The sequence below is a fragment of the Agelaius tricolor genome, unplaced genomic scaffold, assembly GCF_023055355.1.
Source record: "Agelaius tricolor isolate 1412-34295 unplaced genomic scaffold, bAgeTri1.0.p SCAF_42, whole genome shotgun sequence".
Lineage (NCBI taxonomy): Eukaryota > Metazoa > Chordata > Aves > Passeriformes > Icteridae > Agelaius > Agelaius tricolor.
The window spans coordinates 1,004,056-1,023,631 of NW_027269302.1; the positions used below are offsets into that span (position 1 = coordinate 1,004,056).

Genomic DNA, 19,576 nt, shown 5'->3' on the forward strand with positions numbered 1-19,576 from the left:
GGGGGAAAGAGCCAGCCTGGGCCGGGAAGGCGGCCAGAGATGGAGCCAGAGCTCAGAGCTGGTGCTCCATGAGCAGCTCCATGATGGGGAGAAGCCCCACACGTGCGTGGAGTGTGGGAAGAGCTTCAGGTGGAACTCCGAGCTGATCAAGCACCAGAGGATCCACACTGGGGAACGGCCCTACGAGTGTGGGGAGTGTGGGAAGAGCTTCAGAGAGAGCTCCAGCCTGATCAAGCACCAGAGGACGCACACAGGGGAGAGGCCCTATGAGTGTTCCAAGTGTGGGAAGAGCTTTCAGACCAGCTCCCATCTCCTCCGGCACTATCAGAGTCACACAGAGGAGAGGCCCTTCCAATGCCCCGACTGTGGGAAGGGATTCAAGCGCAACTCCTCCCTCATCATCCACCGGCGCATCCACACTGGGGAGAAGCCCTACGAGTGTGATAAATGCAGGAAGAGGTTTCTGACCAGCTCCCATCTCCTCCTGCACTATCGGATTCACACAGAGGAGAGGCCATTCCGCTGTCCAGACTGCAGGAAGGGTTTCAAGTACAACTCTGACCTCGTCACCCACCGGCGCATCCACACAGGGGAGAGGCCCTACGAGTGTCCCCAGTGTGGGAAGAGCTTCTCCAGCAGCTCTCACTTGACCCGACACCAACGGAGGCACCGGTAAGGGAAGCCCTGCGAGTGCCCCGAGTGCAGGAAGAGCTTCGTGCGCTGCTGCAGCTCCATCCCCCACTGGAGGAGGCACTTTGGGCACAGCCCTGGTCACTCACATTTCCTGTGATCCATGTTGGGAACACGCCTGGCTGCTTCTACTTTTAATTTCACGTTAATTTTTTCTATTCTCCATCTCTTTGCACTCCAAAAGTCCGGAGGGATGGATCTGTCCCCTCAAAACCACTCAAATCCCAGTGAAAACAGCTCAATCTTACCCCAAAAGAACTCAATGCCATACCAAACTCGATTCCTCAGCCACCAGGCTGAGATGGGGCTGGGAGGAGATTGGGAGAAGTGGGATCTCAGAGTGGTGGGATGGGGATTGTGTGGGGCTGGGTGTGTGGGATGCATTTGACAGCAAATAAAACTCTCAGACTTACTGGTTTCTTTCCCGTTCACGTTCAGTCCGTTGCAGTTCTGTTTGCAGGGTGTCGCCTCCCAGAGTGTCCCCTCACAGTTGCCGCCCTTGGCCTGAGCCCGCCCCTTTCCCCTCACAGTTCCCGCCCTTTCCCCGCCCCCTTTCCCCTCACGGTTCCCGCCCTTTCCCCGCCCCCTTTCCCCTCATGGTTCCCGCCCTTTCCCTGCCCCCTTTTCACAGTTCCCGCCCTTTCCTCGCCCCCTTTTCCTTCACGGTTCGACCTTCGGGAACGGAGGAGGAGGAGGGAGGGAGGAAGAGGCTGAGCACCCGCAGCTCAAGAAGAGAGGGAGAATGTCCTCAGAAGGAGTCGCCGCAGCCCTGGGAGCATCGCCCTCCATTTTGCAGGTGCCTGGGCAGGGGGAGTGCGGCTCAAATATCCCGGGGGGTGCCTGAGTTTGGGGTTTTTTGGGGGGATGTTTGCAGCTGGCAGGGCTCCAAAGCCAAGCCACAGATGGCCCTCGGGGGGATATCGGGTGGTCCAGGTGCCAGCAGTGGCTGCTCCCAGTATGAGCCCAGTTGATCCCCCATGTGCTTCCAGTTTCCTGGGCACTCCCACTATGAGCCTGGTCACTCCCAGTATGGGCCTGTGCACTCCCAGTATAATCCTGGTCACTTCCCCTGCCTCCCTGCATGATCCCAGTCACTCCCTGAAGAGGTCAGTCCCTCCCAGTCCTTCCTTATGATGATGCAATTTTCTCCCAGCATGGTCCCAGTTGCTCCCAGTTCCTCCCACTTTGATCCAGTGTGTTCCCAGTTCTACCAGTTGTCCCTAGCATAGTCCTAGGCACTCCCAGTATGATCCCAGTCTCTCTCAGCAGGGCCGCAGTCATTCCCACTTGTCCCCAGCATGTTCCCAGTTCCCCCAGCACATTCGCAGTCTGGTCTTAGTCTGCTCCCAGTCCCACAACCGTATGGTCTCAGACCCTCCCAGTCTATCCCAGTTGCCCTGAACATTCTGGCAGTCATTGCCAGGCACTCCCAGTCACCTCAGCACTGTTCATGTGCCCCCAGTTGCTCTAATTACGTCCCCAGTTGTCTCCCAGCATGGGCCCAGTAGTTCCCAGTAACCCCTAATTAGGGTCCAATCACACCCACTCTAATCCCAGTATGTGTTTAGCCACTCCCAGTATGATCCCAGTCACTTACAGTCCAATCCCAGTTGCTCCCAGTCACTCCCAGTCTGATGCCAGTGCCCCCAGTGTGATCCCAGTTGCTCCCAGCATGGGCCCAGCTGTTCCCAGTGTGCTTCCATCACTCCCCTATGGTTACAGACACTCCCAGGATGGTCCCAGTTGGACCCAGTTGCCCCTGCTCTAGTCCCAGTCCTTCCCCATATGATCCCAGTCCCTCCCAGTATGATCCCACTCACTCCCAGTTGCCCCCAGTGTGGTCCCAGTTCTCCCCAGTGTAGTAAACCCCATAAGTTTGGGAAAAGCACCATGGAGAATATGAACAATAGGAATGCTGAAACAGCAAAAGAAAATTTCTGTTTTCCTGTCCTCCACCCTTAACCTATCTCTGTAACCCTATAAGGCAATGTCATGTTAACCCCTTACCATTGGTCAAGCTTGGATCCTTTCCAACCCTATAAAAGAAGCATACTGTACCCCATTAGTCGGGAAAGAAGAAGAGCAGAGACCCTTCACGGACCTCCCCAAACAAAGCCATCTCCGTGGAACAGCCTGCGCCTTCTCCTTCTCCTCTCTCTCCGTCTGCTGCAGCCTCAAGCCCGGGGCACCACTACCTAGCAAGCAAAGCTGAAATCCTAAGAGCTTGCAATCACTATAGAGGTGATAATCACCATGCTTGCTAGATGGCAGCCCTGCGGCGTTGGCATGAGCGAGCGAGCTTCGGGCACCCGGTCCCTACCCAGGGACTGAGCTCCTGAGCCCCAGTGCTCTGCTTTATGATAAGGTCAATGAGAGGTTATTAGGAAAGGAGGAAAAGGGGGGGAAGATGTTCTTAGAAGGGAAGGCTTGGCACTGATGGGGCTGTGGACTCCTCGCCTGAAACTCCCTGAAACTGTGACACTGGCTCAAACCACGGCATTTTTTAAAAGCTAATTTTCTTGAGAGCAAAATTTTGAGTCTTGAAAGTGATCTCAGGCTTCACACCTTATCTGAGAAAAGTTTTAAGCAAACACTGAAATTCTCAGTGACATGACTCCAAGAACGGAGATACAAGGGTAGGCATTGAGAACTCCTTGATTCCCCTGGATCCTAATGCATCTTAGGATCAGCTTAATAAAGGAGGAATGGATTTAGGTGCTGTCTCAAGTCCAACATTCCTTAATATTTGTGGGTGTGGATGTTGTGGCTGCCCCATCCCTGGAAATGTTCCATGCCAGGCTGGATGGGCTTGGAGCAATCTGGGATGCTGGAAGGTGTCCTGTGGCAGGGGGTGGGACTGGATGAGCTTTAAGATCCTTTCCAGCCTGAACCATTTGGGGATTCTGTGATTCCATGAACACGTCCACACCCAGCCTGACTCCAAACGTGTCAAGCAGGGACGGGGGGTTGGCAGTCCCCAGACAACAGTGGGCAGGAGGAGAAGAAGCTGGCACGGATTAACTGAGCTGCTCTCCACAGAAAGAGCAGCAAGGGGGATTCTCAGCCAGGACCAGCCCCAGAGGGACCCGGGCTCCTCCCTGGATGTGAGGGGGAATGCAAACAAGAGGTGTCACACATTCCTCTGTGCATCCCTCACCTGCAGCTGGCCTGAGGAGGTGGCCAGCTCACAGCCAAAGGGAAGGGTGTGTTTGTGCAGCATCCCGGCTTCCATGTGGGCCAAAGCAGAGCTAAACTCCCGTTTGATTAATGAGCCCTTGGATCCAGCTCCCTGCCTCCCTCCGCGTGCAAGGAGCACGATCCCAGCAGCACGCACTGCTGGCCTTCAAGGGCTGGCTGGGGCAGCTCCTGATAGCGCTGTTTATTCAGCTTCCCCAAGGAAACAGTGTGGATTTTATTAAATGATCCCATCAGTGTTTCTCCATGCTGTCAGTGCAGACTCCAAAGGATGATTCCTGTTGGCTCGTAGGTCTTTGTCCGCGCACCGAGAGCGGCAGCCAAGGACAAAGCGTTGCGGGACGGGGCGGTGGGAGCCCTGCTGCTCCGGCTGCACGGCCCTGCCGGGCTCTGAGCCCCCCGTGCCACATGCCAGGCCACAAAGGGGACAGCTGGCCTGCCAAGGACAGTGACATGAGGCACAGGGACACCTGGGACTGCCCTTGGTGCTGTCACACTCCCGCATGGATGGCTTCAAGGGAGAGAGGCACAGCCCATGGAGACCCAGCCACAGGCAAGGTTTTTATGCTATTTGAAGTGGCACGGATCCTTTTATCCCAGAAAAACGGCACCTGTTTGTCACCTGCTGGTTCTTAGCCCTAAGAATTACATTGATAGTACCAGGCCAGTTTTCTGCCTATTTTTGCCATTTTTCCACCCCATCATTCCCTGATTTTATTCCCCAAACCAATTTTGCCTGTTTTGTATGCACGCTGGTTTTCACCTCAGGAGTGAAGCAAATAATCCACTCAGTGAAGAAAACACAGCTATGAAGTGGAGGACTGTCCCCTTTGGGACACAAAAGCCACAGCCACCCACACTTGGACAAAGCAAGCTGTGGCAATGCCAGGAGTGACTGTGCAGTCAGTATGGATGGAGCCAGGAGTACATTCCCCAGGGAATCCTTCACATGGGCTTGGAGAGGTGCCCAAAATGCAAAGCCCATGCTTTTCAGAGTACTCCCCTGTGTTGCTCTGAGTTTGTGCTGAGGTTGTGGGAATGAGCCAATCCTGAGATGTATCTTCCCATACTGAAAAAAATCCAAGGTTTTTGCTGGCAGGCACCACCTTTGTGTGTGTGTGTGTGTCCAAGGGCTTTGCTCTCAAAGCTCACCCTGAAGATCCACCAGATGCCTTGGTCACTTGCTCTCTCTGCCAAATGAGCAGAGGGCTCATGCTCTGGGTGAGGGGGGTCACAAAAACACATCCAGCAACTCCATGGCCCTGTGAGCTGCTGAAAAATCCGACCAGAAGCTCTGGAGCTGCTTTTCATGCACATGGGATGGCTGAGTGAGCCTGCTCCTCACCCTCCTGTTTAAACACAACCTCTGCCCTCAGCTGCAGCAAGAGTGTTTCACCCTGTGCGAGGCTCCCAGGGAAGATCTTCCTCTTTGGGAAACTGCACTTGGAGTGGATGTTTTGAAGAGGTTCAAACCTCCTCTCTCTCACCCATGGAAGGTCACTGTGATCACTGTAAAACAGAGCTTTCAAGTTGTTGGAGCCTAGCCTGTGACTTCCCCACTGTTTTTGTCAGCACCTGCACACACCAAATGTTTCTATGCCTAAAACAGCACTACTGAGAGCTCAGAGTGATGCTGTAGAGAGGATCTGGGGGGAGCCTGTGCAGGATAGCAAAAGTGCAGTTCAGTTTCTGGCATATTTTTGGTTAAAAATCATCACATGCTGAAAGCAAAAGTCAGAATTGAACCAAACAGAAATGCATTTATCATCCACAAGTCTAAGATCCTGCAGAATCAAGAAGCTTTCCTTGCCCAGCTTTGGAAAGATCACTTCTCTGGCCTAAACCCTTCTTATGCTTCTTGTTTCTTCTTGATTTCCTAATTTTTTTTTTTTAATTCTTCTTAGGTCTTCAGTTTATTAAGCCATCGTCTAGCCATCCATTGCACTGCAACAAACCTTGGACCAAGCTCCAGGAGCTTGTGGCAATGGCCAGAGCAGCTCTCCAGGGACTGGCTCACAAGGGCTGGGGCAGGGTGACAGTGTGTCCCCTTGCAGAGGACAGGCACCAGCACACAGCTGCTCTCCTTCCCTCCGTGCTGGCCACTCAGTGGGTGAAGTGTTTCTTCTTCTGGCTGCAGAGAATGAGGCTCCAAAATCTGGCAGCAGTAACAAGGAAATGGAACAGCCTTGCCTTTCTTCAGGGTGAGGGCTGCTGTGTCTGGATTTCAGCAGCACTCAAAAGACCACCAAGCCAGCCCCTTTCCTGCCACTCCAGTGGGAAAGGGTGGCATGAAAGCCCAAGTCTCAGGTGTCCGCATGGACATGCCTAAGCAGAGACAAATCACAGAATCCCAGAATGGTTTGGGTGGGAAGGGACACTAAAGATCATTCATTCCACCGCCTTCCACTATCCTATTGCTCCAAGCTCCTTCCAGCCTGGCCTTGGGCACTCCCAGGGATCTGGGGCAGCCACAGCTTCTCTGGGCAGCCTCTTCCAAGAGCTGCATCCAAAAAAGTCACAGAGGCGTCTGCGTGCACTTTGCAGGTGAATCCCTCACTGGGGCAAGGAGATGAGCTCAAGCTCTGAGTCTTGTAGGGAAATGTTTCCCCTAAGCCAGCATAAAGACTGACTATGTTACTACAGGCTAGAGAAACCCCTGAAATAGTGACAGACAGCTGAAGGGAAGAATATATTGGGAAGGGAATCATCCGGCCGGCTGGGAAACGCAGGGCTCTGAAAGAGGATGGGGCGGCACAGGAAGAACATTCCTTTCTCACTCCAAGCGCCTGCAGCCGCTCGGGAAGCATCGGCCGGGGCCGCCCGCTCGCAGCCCGGGGCCGGCAGCGCTGCTCCTGCCGCGGGCAGATGCTGCTCTGGGCGGCCGCAGGCTCATCCCGGACCAGCACCATGGATGGAGAGCGATGAGGTGCCCGGCAAGAGGCAGCCTGAGCCCCAGATGCTGCGGGGGGCTGGCGATCGCCGCCTGTGCCGGGTGCGGGCGGCCGCGGGCGGCGGGGTCACCCTGCCCTGTGGCCACCGCTGGGCTGCGCGCATGGAGAAAGAGGGAGAGGGCAGCGCGGGGCTGCAGGGCTGTGCTTTGCAATTCCGCGCCGTGCTCGCTTCTCTCTGCCCTCGGAAGATGGGGGGAACTGCAGTTGCTTCGTGCTCTCAGCTCAAACGGGGCTTTACAGCCCCTTCCCCGCCTTGCCGAGGGGCACAGAGGAGTGGATCAGCCTCAGAGCAGGGCTCCTTTCCAGCACCCTGCTGCTCATCTCCTTGTCTCTTCATCTGTTTGGCCACACTGTTTAATTCATTTGTCTGTTCTTCCCCAAATTTCTGAATTATTGTCAAAATCAGGGCTTGTGGATACATGGAAGTGAAGAATGAAACCCCTCTCCTGCGTCTGAGGCTGACAAAGCCATACTTGGGATGTCAAGGCCAACCCAAATGACCAGATGAGAGTAGGAACTGCTGAGGCAGCCCCTGGCTCCCCCTTAAGCAGCACAACCCCCTACACTGTGTCATGGTTTGACACTGGCACAATGCCAGTGCCCCCATGAGAATACCCTCTCCCTGGTTTCTGCTGTGAGATGGGACCAGGAATAAGCACAGCAGGCTCCCACTTGGGAAAAAAAAATATTAACTAAACTACAAGGGAAAGGAAAAAAAGAAAAAAGAAAAAAAAAAGAAACACACAAGGAAAATGAAAACTTCACAAATACATCTCCTCCTCCTCCCCACCAAATTCCCAACACAACACATCCCCCAAATCATCGACTCTCAGTCTGGCACCACCCTTCAGAATACTCAATCCTCAGTTCATCAAGAGGAGAAGGAGTCCTTCTTGTGCCAATGGGGACCTCTTCCTTTCATGTCCAGCGCTCTCACCACTGAACATGGACCAGAGCTGCTTCTAGGGTTGTCTTTTTAAGGATGCTTTGTCCCAATCCAAAAAGGGCACAGTCTCTCCTTTGGGACACCTGTCCCCCCCATATTTCACCCCCTGGGGCCGAGGGGCACCAACACTGAACCCTCTTGGTCCTGAGGCATTGCCTCCCCCTGGATGCAGTCTCTGTGTCACAAGGAACATGGTTCTGTCCATGGCTGTACAAAAAGAGTCCAGCAAAAGCCACTCCATCATCTCTTCCCACTAAGATTCTTCTCTATTCTTCCAACATCTCTCACTTGCCCAGACCTCTCTCACTTGCCCATTTCCTTCTTCATCTTCCACTCCAACTCTCTTCTAGGAGAGGCCAATGTTCTGTAAAGTTCTCATTCTCCAAAAAGGGGTTAAAAGCTCCTACAAGCGGCTGGCTGCACCCCCCCTTCTTCTCCGTCCCAGCCGTGCTGCCGGCACAGGCCCATGTTTATCAAGGTTCAAGGTCACAGTCCCAGGCACCGGCTCTCTCTCTCTCTCTCTCTGTCTCCCGGGGGGCTGCCCGATGGCTCCCGGTGTCTCTCTCTCTCTCTTCCACCCTTCCAGCCCCGGGGTCAGGCCTACCTCTCCCGGCCACATGGCTTTTCCCCTCCGCCCGCCCAGCCAGCAGCTGGGCCGGGGCAGAGACCCGAACTCTTTCCCCACGGAAACCCAAGAGAACTTCCCCCACGAGTGCTCTGCTTTTAACCCCTGTGTTCTCAGAGGCGGATCCATGTCCTAATGGCCAGGTTAAATGCCAATAGTAAAGTGTGAATATCCATTGGCCAAAAACACAGCATCCCAAAAAACACATTTCCTGTCAAACCACCAAATCCATGTTCCATGGGGCACCCGTGTGCAGGAATAGAGAACACCTACCCTCAGATGGGATCTGCTGTGGCAAGGCCCCTCTGGTTTTCTCCTCCACGCAGCAGTTTGCATGCAGAATGTGGGCAGATGTAACTTGGAGGTCCTCCTGCTCACCCTTGGGTTCCCCTTGCAGAGCCTCAGCCCCTGCGTTCTGTCAGGGCCCCTGGGCAGGTGGGATATTCCCAGAGGAGAGGGGCCGGCTGTGTCCCCATTGCCCCTGTCCCTTATGTGCCTGTGTTCAGGAGGGCACAGAGAGGATGGGGACTCCTGCCTGCCCCGTGTCCTGTCTGCCTGCCGGGCCTGTCCCAGGGCAGCCGGGCTGTGATTGCTGTGCTGTGTCCCCCTGTCCCTGCTGTCCCTGCTGTCCCTGCTGTCATGGCCCACTGCAGGTTCCACACCTACACAGCCATGGTGGCTCCTGAGCTCTGCAGGGACCCGAGTGACAGTCTGAGTGCTGGCACTCGTGGTTTTCTTGCATTTGGCATCGCGCAGAGCAGAGGCTGGATCACAGCACCAAAGGAGAAGCTGTTGCTGCAGGGGAGGAAAGGAGCCTCTGCATGGCCAAGGGCTGCTGTGGTGCCCCTGTGTCAGGAATTCCCCACAGCTGACACCTGAGTCCAGCATGGACACTCACAGACACAGCGTTTGTTCAGGCATTGCCTTTATTGCATCTTGACAGGGACTGCAGCTGCCTGAGGGAAGTCACCCTCCCGAGACAGGAGGGCAGAGAGTGTAATTTAAATTAACCAATTGTGATTATAGGCATTCGTAGCAACAGTCTATATACTGTATATATGAATATTAAACAAGACACAAAATAATTATTGGATCATGGAGATTAAGCAACATTTGCTGGTTTAGATAAAAATAAAGTATACTTCAGTTTTGCTTAACTGCAATAATTCTTGGTAATTTTGGTGAATTGTAAGTTCTATGTAATATAAGGAAAAGTGCCATTATTTATTCCTACTTATTATTAAAATATTTATGATCTCTTACAAGAGTATTAATCTACATTATAGTAATAAAAAGTTTGGAAAATGTTGCTAAAGACAATTATTTTTAAAGAAAACATTTTAAATATTTCAAAACTATTGAAGAATTTGAATCAATCTCCAAACATTGGGCCCGATTCCTTCAGATGGTGCTTTCCTCCGAGCAGATGCAAAGCCTCTGTATGGGAAAGGGTTAAAATAGATGCAGTTACTACAGATCCCGTGAGGAGAGAGAGGGCAGAGGGGCAGGGTGTGTCAGGAGCCCGGAGCCTGTGCCCCGGCACAGGGCTGTGCTGGGCAGCAAGCGCAGCTCTGTGCGCCGGCTGCTCACAAAGATGTGCGGCTCGCCTTGGCCGGCCCAGAGAGCATCTCCAGCAGGAAGCTTTTCTTCACACAGCCACTGCCTGTGCTCCTCCAAAAGCCTGCCCTGCCTACCTTCAGCATCCTGGTTGTATCCCTATTCATTCCAATCAGCCTGGCCATTTGCTTTTCTATTTCTTTCGTGGCCCGGCGCATTTGCTCCATGTCTTTGAATCTCTTCCTAAGGAGCCGCCTTCTCCGCTCGCTTTCCACCTTCCTCCTTCTGGCCTTTTCCTCAGCTCTCTGGGCCGCTGCTCTCTGCCTCGTGGCTGCCCTTCTGCGCCTGAGCCACCAGCCCAAAAGCAGGAGCAGCGGCTGAGCAATTTGCCAGAGCTGGTGCAGGTAGCGCAAGGCAGCCAGGAGCCAGGGTCCCCAGCCAGGCTCAGCTGGCTCTGGGGGGGCCGCTTTCATCTCCTCTGCACGGGGCTGCCCATCCCCGTGAAATCTGTCCACCACGGAAAGTGGGAACAGGAAGAGGAGCAGCACAAGCCCAGCCAGGACTGCTCTGTGCGCCATGGTCTGCAGGAGGAGAGAGACAAGGCTTTCACTGGGGCTGCCAAGGGAGCTTGTGGGGGCTGAAGTGAGGCCCGGAGGCGCAGGGCTGTGAGGGCAGAAGCAGAGGGCCCCGGGCAGCTGGCAGGCAGCAGGGCCTGTGCCAGTGGGCCAGCAGCAGCAGCCCCGTGCCCCGGCCAAGGCGCCGGCCCCAGGGGCTGGCCCTGGGTGCAGGGGGACAATGCAGGCCCGGGTGCGGCGCTTGTGGCCCGGCCCTGGCCCGGCCCAGCCCCGCCACGTGCGCACTCACCGCTTGCCCAGGCTGTGCTGGGCCCGCGTTACCTGCGGGGGCCTTTTCCAGCTGCCCCCATTGTGACACGCTGCCCCTGGTGTCACAGGGGCCAGAGGCATCACAGCCGGGCCAGCCCTGCCCTTGGTGCCCAGCCCAGCTCAGGGGCTCCCAGTGGGCCCAGCAATGAAAGCCCCGGCAGGCAGCAAGTGCAGCCCCTCTGGGAGGGGATGGGCCCCAGGGGCTCCCTTCACAAAGCAGGCAGAAGTCCCCTCTGATAAGGTTCCAAAGGGAAAAGATTATAATCAATAATGTTGAGTAGGATACATAATATCAACTATGAAAACACCTGAGGTGCTTTTCCTAATGGGACTTGTTCTTCTGTCAGTGGGGTTGGGTGATGGTTGCTCAGTTTTTCTTGCTTGACTCTTCCCTGATCCAGTCCATCCAAGACTTCTGTGAAACCTTCCCATTATCAGACAGCAGAAATAAAGAACTGCAGTGAAACCACTTCTAGTCCCCTTCAGATCAAGAAGGTGCAGGGGGGTGGTTCTGGCAGAGAATTTGAGCTGCTCTGGACAGAGTCGCACTGCTGTGTTAGCAGGCACTGGCTGCTTGTGGTTTTCTTTGGATGAACAGAATCTTCCTAGTGTCCCCAGTGAGCACATGGAGCTCACACCAGCAGTGCCTCTTGCCTGTTCCCTGCCCAGCCAGACCTTCCAGCCCAGCTGAAATGCCCAGCGTGGCCTTTGAGCACAAAGGGATTGCAGAGCCAGCATTTCTCATCGTTTTCCACAGAACAGTACAGGTGCCAGTTCCCATCTTGTGGAGCCCTCTGCCATAAATCAGCCTGACAGGTTTATTCTCTACGTAATGGGAAATGATGACAAATGCAGCTGCATAATCTAGTTAGTAACTCACCATAATGACTGCCTCTGGGGTGATTTATGGGTTTTGTCAGATGTGAGCTTTCAGAACTTTAGAGATTACATTTTTCACACTTTTTTGTTGGAATCTCAGTTTATCAGACTTTACTGCAGCATTAATCACTTGCAGTACAACCCTGGACTTCACAAATGTATCACATCAGCGTGAAAAAAGGCAGAGAAAACAAGAACTGTTGTGAATTAATGAGCCGGGTAACACATGTCTCACAACAGCGATGAAACAACCTGTGTTCTTCTTCAAGCCACAACAGAAAGTCCAAATGTCTGGTTATTTTTTTTTTTTTTTTCACAAAACACAAGCAGCAGCAAAGAACTGAAACAACACAGCCAGGCTTAAAACCTGAAAGATCTGCAAGGCTGAGTCTCTCCTAGTTAATGGTGAAATGATGTGTGAATCTGTCCTAGATGTTCAAATGAAGAAGATTGATTCCCAGTTATAATATGGCTTCTAAGCAAAACACTGGGATTATATAGGAGAAATGCACGTGTCATGAAACAACCAAGAAATCAGAGAGACAGTTCCAAGCTCTGCTGTGAAGGTCTGGGAAATGTTCAGAGTTTCCATCTGTGGAGTTTGGTGCAGGATAAGCTGGAACAAAAGGCCATCATTACCCAAATTGATTTTGTTTTGGTTGGTTTGTTGGTTTTTTTGGTTTGTTTTTTCTTTTTTTTTTTTCTTTTTTTTTTTGTTTTTTTTTGTTTTTTGTCAGATAATGTTTTCTAATACTCCAAGAAATATGTTGAAAAGGTCAGCATGATCCATCAGACACAAGCAGGGGTCTGGGGTAGATGCAACATGTTCCTTGCACTGGAGGGTAGACAGAGGCAAGATCTGGTTTGGGGTCAATCACACCTGGATCAGGGAGGTGGCTGAAACCTGGGCTGGCCAAAGCCTTAGAATCACAAAATATCCTGGGCTGGAAAGGACCCCCAAGCATCACCAAGTCCAGCTCCTGGCCCTGCAGAGGACACCTCCCCAAGAATCCCACGCTGTGCCTTGGCATGTGCTGGTGGGCAGGAGCACACAGCTGGCCGTGGCTTTGGGTGCATGGGTAAGATGAGATGGTGAGGAGCATCCCTGCTCCCTGAGCTCCTGGAGAGCTGCAGACACTGATCACTGGTAAGGACAGCACCAGGGCCATGGCCTGGGGCTGGTGATCTGGTGTCTCCTTCCTGCTGCTGCTTTCTGCTACAGATAACAGCCTGGTACCAAGGTCTTGTTGCTGAGGTGATAAACGGCTGGGGAGATTCCCTCCCTGCTCTTGTCTGCACGAGTTCTTATGCTCAGCACCAGGAAGGATTGGGCCAGAATGGAGGCATTTGGGGTCTCAGGGCTGAGGCTGAGACAGACAGGCAGGCAGAGCAGCTCCTCCTGGCTGATGCAAACATTAGCCCTGTGCTGGCCAGGCCAGTGATCCATAGCTATGGGTCCACAGTGATGGTGGTGCTGGGTATTCACTGGGAGAAGAGGAGGTGTACAATGAAGCTTCTGAAGCTGCTTGGGATCCTGGAAGCTGCTCAGACCCCACTTGACCACAGTGGTTGTTTGGCCAGCTGAAGTGATGGAATTTATTGGGCTGTGCAGGGAGAGTTTTCTGTGCAAACATGAAGGACTTTCAGGGGGGATGAAATACGGCCTCATAGTGGAAACAGCTGGGCTGAACACTCTTTATTCCAGCTATGAATCTTTGCTCTTAAGAGCAACAGATTCCACCTTTCATTAAACCAGAACTTGTTGTTGTTGTTGTTATTTTGAGGAACATAAATGACCTTTCTTGTTTATTTTATGAGCATTTTTAAATCTTTCTAGTTTATTTCATTAGCATTTTAAATCATCTGGTCACCCACTGCATGCATGAAACATGAGATGTTACCAAAGTGTAGCTCACTTCAGACAGGGAGTGCTGATAGTTGGCAGATCTGTACAGGTGTCCTCATCCTGGGTGCATTGGATGTTATCCCATCCAAGCAGGCAGTTTAACACAAGCAGCTATTTCACTGAGCTTAATTAACAACAGAAATAAAAACTGTATCTTTAGAACAAAGTTACTTTGACATCTACCATCACTCAGCGAGAGGTTTATTGTTATGGACACATAATATTGGCTTTTTGCAGAGATTAAAATGGATTTTCTATCTGTGGTGTTCAAGTAACTTTGTTATTGTCTTGGTTTGAAAAGCCAGGTGTCTGCTAAGGAAGGCAGGAGCCTCCCCTGGAGTGGAAAATGTAAACCCCTCCCTCTGAATTGTTATAATTTTGAAATTAAGGAGCTGTCAGGCAAAGATATGGGAATAGGAATAACAGTTCTTTTTTAGGAAAAATTAAAAATATAAATGCAGTAGTACAGACGAAAAAAACCCCACTGACAGAGTCAGAACAGGGCCTGACACCCTGTGGGTCAGGGTGCTGGCAGCAGTCCCATTCAGTGGTGGCTGCAGCCCTCCTGCAGTGCCAGGTGTGGCTCTGTTGGAGCAGGGATCCTGGAGAAGGGTGGAGTTTTCCTCTGAAGGTCCAGGGCTGCTGTAGATGGGCCTGGGAATCTTCCTTCCTCTGGGAATCCAGTAGGAAAAGGCTGATCCTCTGGGAATCCCGTGGAGAAGAAAGACAGCTGCTCCTCTGGGAATCCAGGAGGAAAAGGCTGCCTACAGTGTTCCAAATCTCAGATTCTATCCAGGTAGGAATGCTTGGCTCCTCCCCCTGGGCGGAGCATCTCCCAATGGGATGATGTCATTTAATCAGCCATGCAGTGACACTCAGTGGCCCATTACCAGAAGATTAATAATTAATAATTAATGGCCTATTAATGGAACACACCTCCCCAGAGGGAGGATTGGTTGTGGAAGAGAGAAACTGCCCAATGAACAGAAGATAACTGCCCCACCACTGACAGATGGCAAACAGAACACACACTTATCTTGCAGTCCAGGACCTGTCCCCACTGGCTGCCCCCATTCTCCAGAGTTCATGGTGTCCAGGGAGGCTGCAGCTGCCGGTGCCGGGAACAAACGAGACGGGTCTGGGTTTCAGAAAGCTCCAGAGTCCATTTCTGACCCCCGAAAGACAGGGCAAAGGCAGGGCCGTGGGGTTTTTATAGAGTATCCCAGGGCTGGAGTTTGGGTTTGTGTTGGATCGGCGGGAGAAATGTGGCATGCAATATGACTGATCAGCAAGTCTCAAACTTTACTGAGAGTCACACATATTTATATTGGTGTTAATAAAGCTCATACATATTGCAAAGAAGAGCTCATTATTGCTTAGTTACTTATTGGCCAACTATGCCTACTTCTGCATTCTTGTGGTTATTCTGTTGAAACTATTCTTCATATTTTTGGCAAAAGAGCCTCTTCCCTAGCCTGTTGTTGCATCAAGGGCACAATGTCCTTGCCTTATATGGACACTGACTGCTGACTCCTAGACTTGTCTCCTTCTTGCTTAACCAGGGGTATTATGTCGACGTGACCTTTCTCAGCCAGCCAACTGTCCACAAAGCTCAGCGGGACAAGGCTCCTGTCCATGCTCTCCCACATTCCACAGTGCCCAGGCCACACCAGGAGTGCTCGGAGCTGCAGCCAAAAGCTTCCTATCGATCCTCTCTTGCAGAGGACACCAGCACAGAGGCACAGGTGCCACCTCCTCCAGCTAAGCCCAGGAGATCCACCTCCTCACCAGCTGCAAGAGCAGGACGCTTATGTGCCAGCTGCCCCTCCCAACCCCGTTCTTCCCCTCGTGCCTTGAAGGCGCATCCCCACCTTGAGACACCCGGGAGATGAAGAAGAGCTGGCCACAGACGATGTCCTCGTTGGTGTGGAAAGGAAGGTGCCCACAGAGCAGCTCATAGAGCAGGATGCCCAGGGACCAGATGGTGGCTGGCTGGCCATGGTAGCAGCCAAAGAGGATCCACTCCGGTGGGCTGTACTCCGGCGTTCCTATGGGACACGGGCGCAGCTCATCAGGCCCATGCTGCTCCCTCCCTCCCAGCCAGCTCCTGTTCCACAATAGCCAGCCCCTGCCCTGCCAAAAAGCAACTTGGCTGCAGCTGGCTGAAGATGGATTCCCCCTCCTTCCTTCCCTCCTTCCTTCCCTCCCTCTTCCCCTCTGCCAGCCAAGGGGGGAACTCCACTGCGAAGCTGGGCCCCGACTTTGGGCTCACCTGACATCCGGGTGTAGAACGTGTCCTGGAGGATCGTGCCGCAGCCGAAGTCGATGAGCTTCGCCTCACCCGTGGCCAGGTCGACGAGGACGTTCTCGGCCTTGATGTGGCGGTGCAGGACGCCGCGGCTGCTGCAGTGCCCCATGGCCTCCAGCACCTGGCGGAACAGCCCCCGCGCCACGGGCTCCGTCAGGAACCGCCGCTCGTGCAGGAAGTACCAGAGGTGCTGACAGCGCTGCGGACGCTCCATGAGCAGTGCGAAGCCCTCGGGCACCTCGAACCAGTCCAGGAGCCGCACGACGCCGGGGAAGCCAGGCCGTGACACCTTCCACAGCAGCGCCAGCTCCAGGGGCACAAGGGCGCCCTTGCGCTGCGGGGGGACCGCGATGCGGTCAGGAACGAAAGAGAGAAACAAACAAATCACACCCCAAAGTCATTCCTATTAGAGAAGTAACCAAAGAAAACAATGTAGCAATAACGAAGACTGTTGGCTTCTGGCTTCTTTCTTCTTTGTATGAGACCAAGCTTTTCATGGGGAACAATTGCCTCTTCTGACAATTTTGCCAGAGTGGACAGGAGCAGAGCATTTACTTTTCAAATAGAAAAGGAAAATCGTGTCAGTAATGTCATCTCTTTTCATCCTCTGTTGACACAGTTGCAGGCTGCCAAAAGACATGGTCTGCAGTGTAGAACTTGGGGCCAAGTTTCTTTTTCTGCCAGAGGATGAGGAGGGGAAGTATCCCAGAATCATGGAGTCGTGGCATGGTTTGGCTTGGAAGGGATCTGGAAAATCCCATGGCTGCAACCCCCGTGCTGTGGCTGGGGACCCCTTGCACTGGACCGGCTTGTCTAGAGCTCCATGCAGCCTGGCCTTGAACACTGTCAGGGACGGGACATGCCCACCTTCTCTGGGCAACCTGTCCCAGGAGAGCCTTTTTTCTGAATCCCTTACCTAAACCTAATCTCTCTCCATTTGGATCCATGCTCCCTTGTCCTGTCCTTGCCTGCCCTCGTACAAAGTCCCTGTCCAGCTTTCTTGTGTGTTGCCCTCAGGTACTGGAAGGCCGCAGCTGGATCAAGGCTGGGTCTCTTTCCCAGGCTGAAGAAGCCGAGCTGTGTCAGCCTTTCCTTGCAGGAGAGGAGCTGCAGCCCCGGCACCATCTGGGTGTCCCTGCTGGGCCCGGCTGCAGCGTGTCCACGTCCTTGCCGTCCGTGCCGGGGAGCCCGGCAGAGGCGGAGGCAGCGCTGCAGGTGCAGGGTCAGCGGCGGGGAGGAGACCCGGCCCTGGCAGCGGCTCCGGGAGCAGCGATTGGCGCTGGGCCGCCCGCACTGCAGAGAGCCGGGGCCCTTGTGCCTGCCCTTGTGCCCAGGGCGCCTTTCCCCGCCGCCTGCCCGCCCGCCCGCCCGCTCGGGGGAAATGCCCCCTGTGCCGCCCCTCAGGGCCGCCCCTCGCCGCTGCCCCGGGCGCTCCCGGCGCCGCCTGGAGGGGCCCAGGCCTCGGCCTCACCCTGCTCAGCCCGAGGCCTGGAAAAGCAGATTCAAACACCCACCCAGAAAGTGCCCCAGGATGCCAAGGTCAATCTTGTGTCACCAGCACGGCTTTGCTATCAGAGTCTGGACGGGAGTAGAAAATCACCAGGGGAAAAGAGCATGAACAAGTTCTGCCTTGCCACTACCTCAAGCTGTGGGGTACCAGTTGTTGGTTTCACTGGCTCTGGATTGAAGGCACTTGAGACAATAATTCATGTTCAGACTCAAGTGTTTATTATTTCTTATCAGTAAAACAGCCTCATTACTGGGAGTTCAGCAGCTTTTCATTAGAAGGCACAAAATGGCCAACAATCTCTTGTTCCAAGGTCTTTTAAGACTAAACTATCCAATTAAGAACTGACACCTAGATTATTTTCCCTTTTAACCCAATAACTGATCCCAAAGAGCCTGCAATGTGGAATTTCTGCCCAATTACAAAAAGCCACCCAAACCCATGAAGAAGAAGGAAGAAGCATGAAGAAGAAACCCAGGATGAAACACTGTGCCCTCCATTTTGCTTCCATCCACAACATACTAAAAATCCCAAAACCTCAATTTCTCAGAGTCAGAGTAGACCAAAGCCCAAAAACTGGAGGTGATAAAAATGGACTAAAACCACAACCAAGGAATCTGCATTGCCCTGAAATACCTTTCCCCTTACATCAGCCTGGTGCATATTCATAGAGCCTCATGCATACCCATAAACTACTTTACATATTCCAGGAATGATTTTACATGGCCCCTCCTTGGGTCTGCCTTTTCAGAGCATGTGTGTTTCTTGGCTGTGGTTTTGGCTCCTTCTCTTTATCACCTCCAGTTTTGGGCCTTGGTGCACTCTGCCTTCAGACAGGGAGTGCTGATAGTTGGCAGATCTGTACAGGTGTCCTCATCCTGGGTGCATTGGATGTTATCCCATCCAAGCAGGCAGTTTAACACAAGCAGCTATTTCACTGAGCTTAATTAACAACAGAAATAAAAACTATAGAACAAAGTTACTTTAAAAAACAGTCCCAGCCCATATTTGATCCCAGTCTGTGTGGTCCTGATCCATATGGTCCCAGTCCCTGGGATCCCAGTCCATACAGTCCCAGTCCATATTTGATCCCACTTCAGGCTATCCTGGTCTGGAGGGTTCTGATTCACAGGATCCCCATCCATGTGATCCCAGCCCATATTTGATCCCAGCCCATATTTGATCCCAGTCCATATTTGATCCCAGTCCGTATTTGATCCCAGCCCATCTTTGATCCCAGTCTGTGGGGTCCTGCACACACTCCCAGGGTCTGGAATTCCAGTTCCCAGCCAGGAAAAAATGTTCCTGCCCTTGAACTTCCTTCCTATCCCCTCAACAAACTGCAATAAAATTATAAACAAAGAAATAATAATTGAACTTTAAAAAATTATAATAAAAATAAAATATAAAAATCTCAACTCTTCTTTACAATACTCCAACAGTGATTCAAACCAAAGCAACAACTATTACTATAATATTACTAATGTATATAAATAAACAAATTATATATCAAGAAATACCTTTTGAAAATTTTAACTCGATGACTAATGTACTTTAGATAAAATTATCTAAAGAAACTACCAAGCAATCTAACACACCTTAGTAAAACAATTCATATTACAAATATACTAAACACAAAACCAAACACCACTACAATTTCTCAGACATTTCAACCAAACAATTAAACTTTAATAACATCCTTAAGTACTCCAAAACAATTAAAATTATTTTTAAAAGGTTTATTGGGGGTGCGTGGTTTTATTTGGATATTGGTTTTTTAATTGTTAGAGGCTAGATGATTTAAAAAATGGGACTTTTATAAGAATTGAATCAGATGAAAAGGTGGCACTCTGCAAACAGAACTGACTGAAAATGAACGGGACAGAAATCACTAACACTGAAAGTTTTATTTGCTATCAAATACAACCCACACACCCAGCCCCACACAATCCCCATCCCATTGCTCCAAATTGGGATCCCACTTCTCCCAGTCCCCTTCTAACCCCATCTCACCCTGGAGGCTGTGGAATGGAGAGTTTAGCATGGGATTGAGGTTTTTTGAGGAGGGAACAAGAAATTTGAGGAAGGATTGAGCCTTTTTGGGTTAAAATTCAGTTATTTTCAGAGG

At 52.1% G+C, this 19,576-nt stretch overlaps 1 protein-coding gene across 1 annotated transcript in view; it reads left to right on the forward strand.

Annotated features, from left to right (window-relative positions):
• Positions 1–19,576, forward strand: part of LOC139603901 (zinc finger protein 154-like) — a 488,962-nt gene that overhangs the window by 442,869 nt on the left and 26,517 nt on the right. The gene's annotated exons all lie outside the window — the stretch shown is intronic.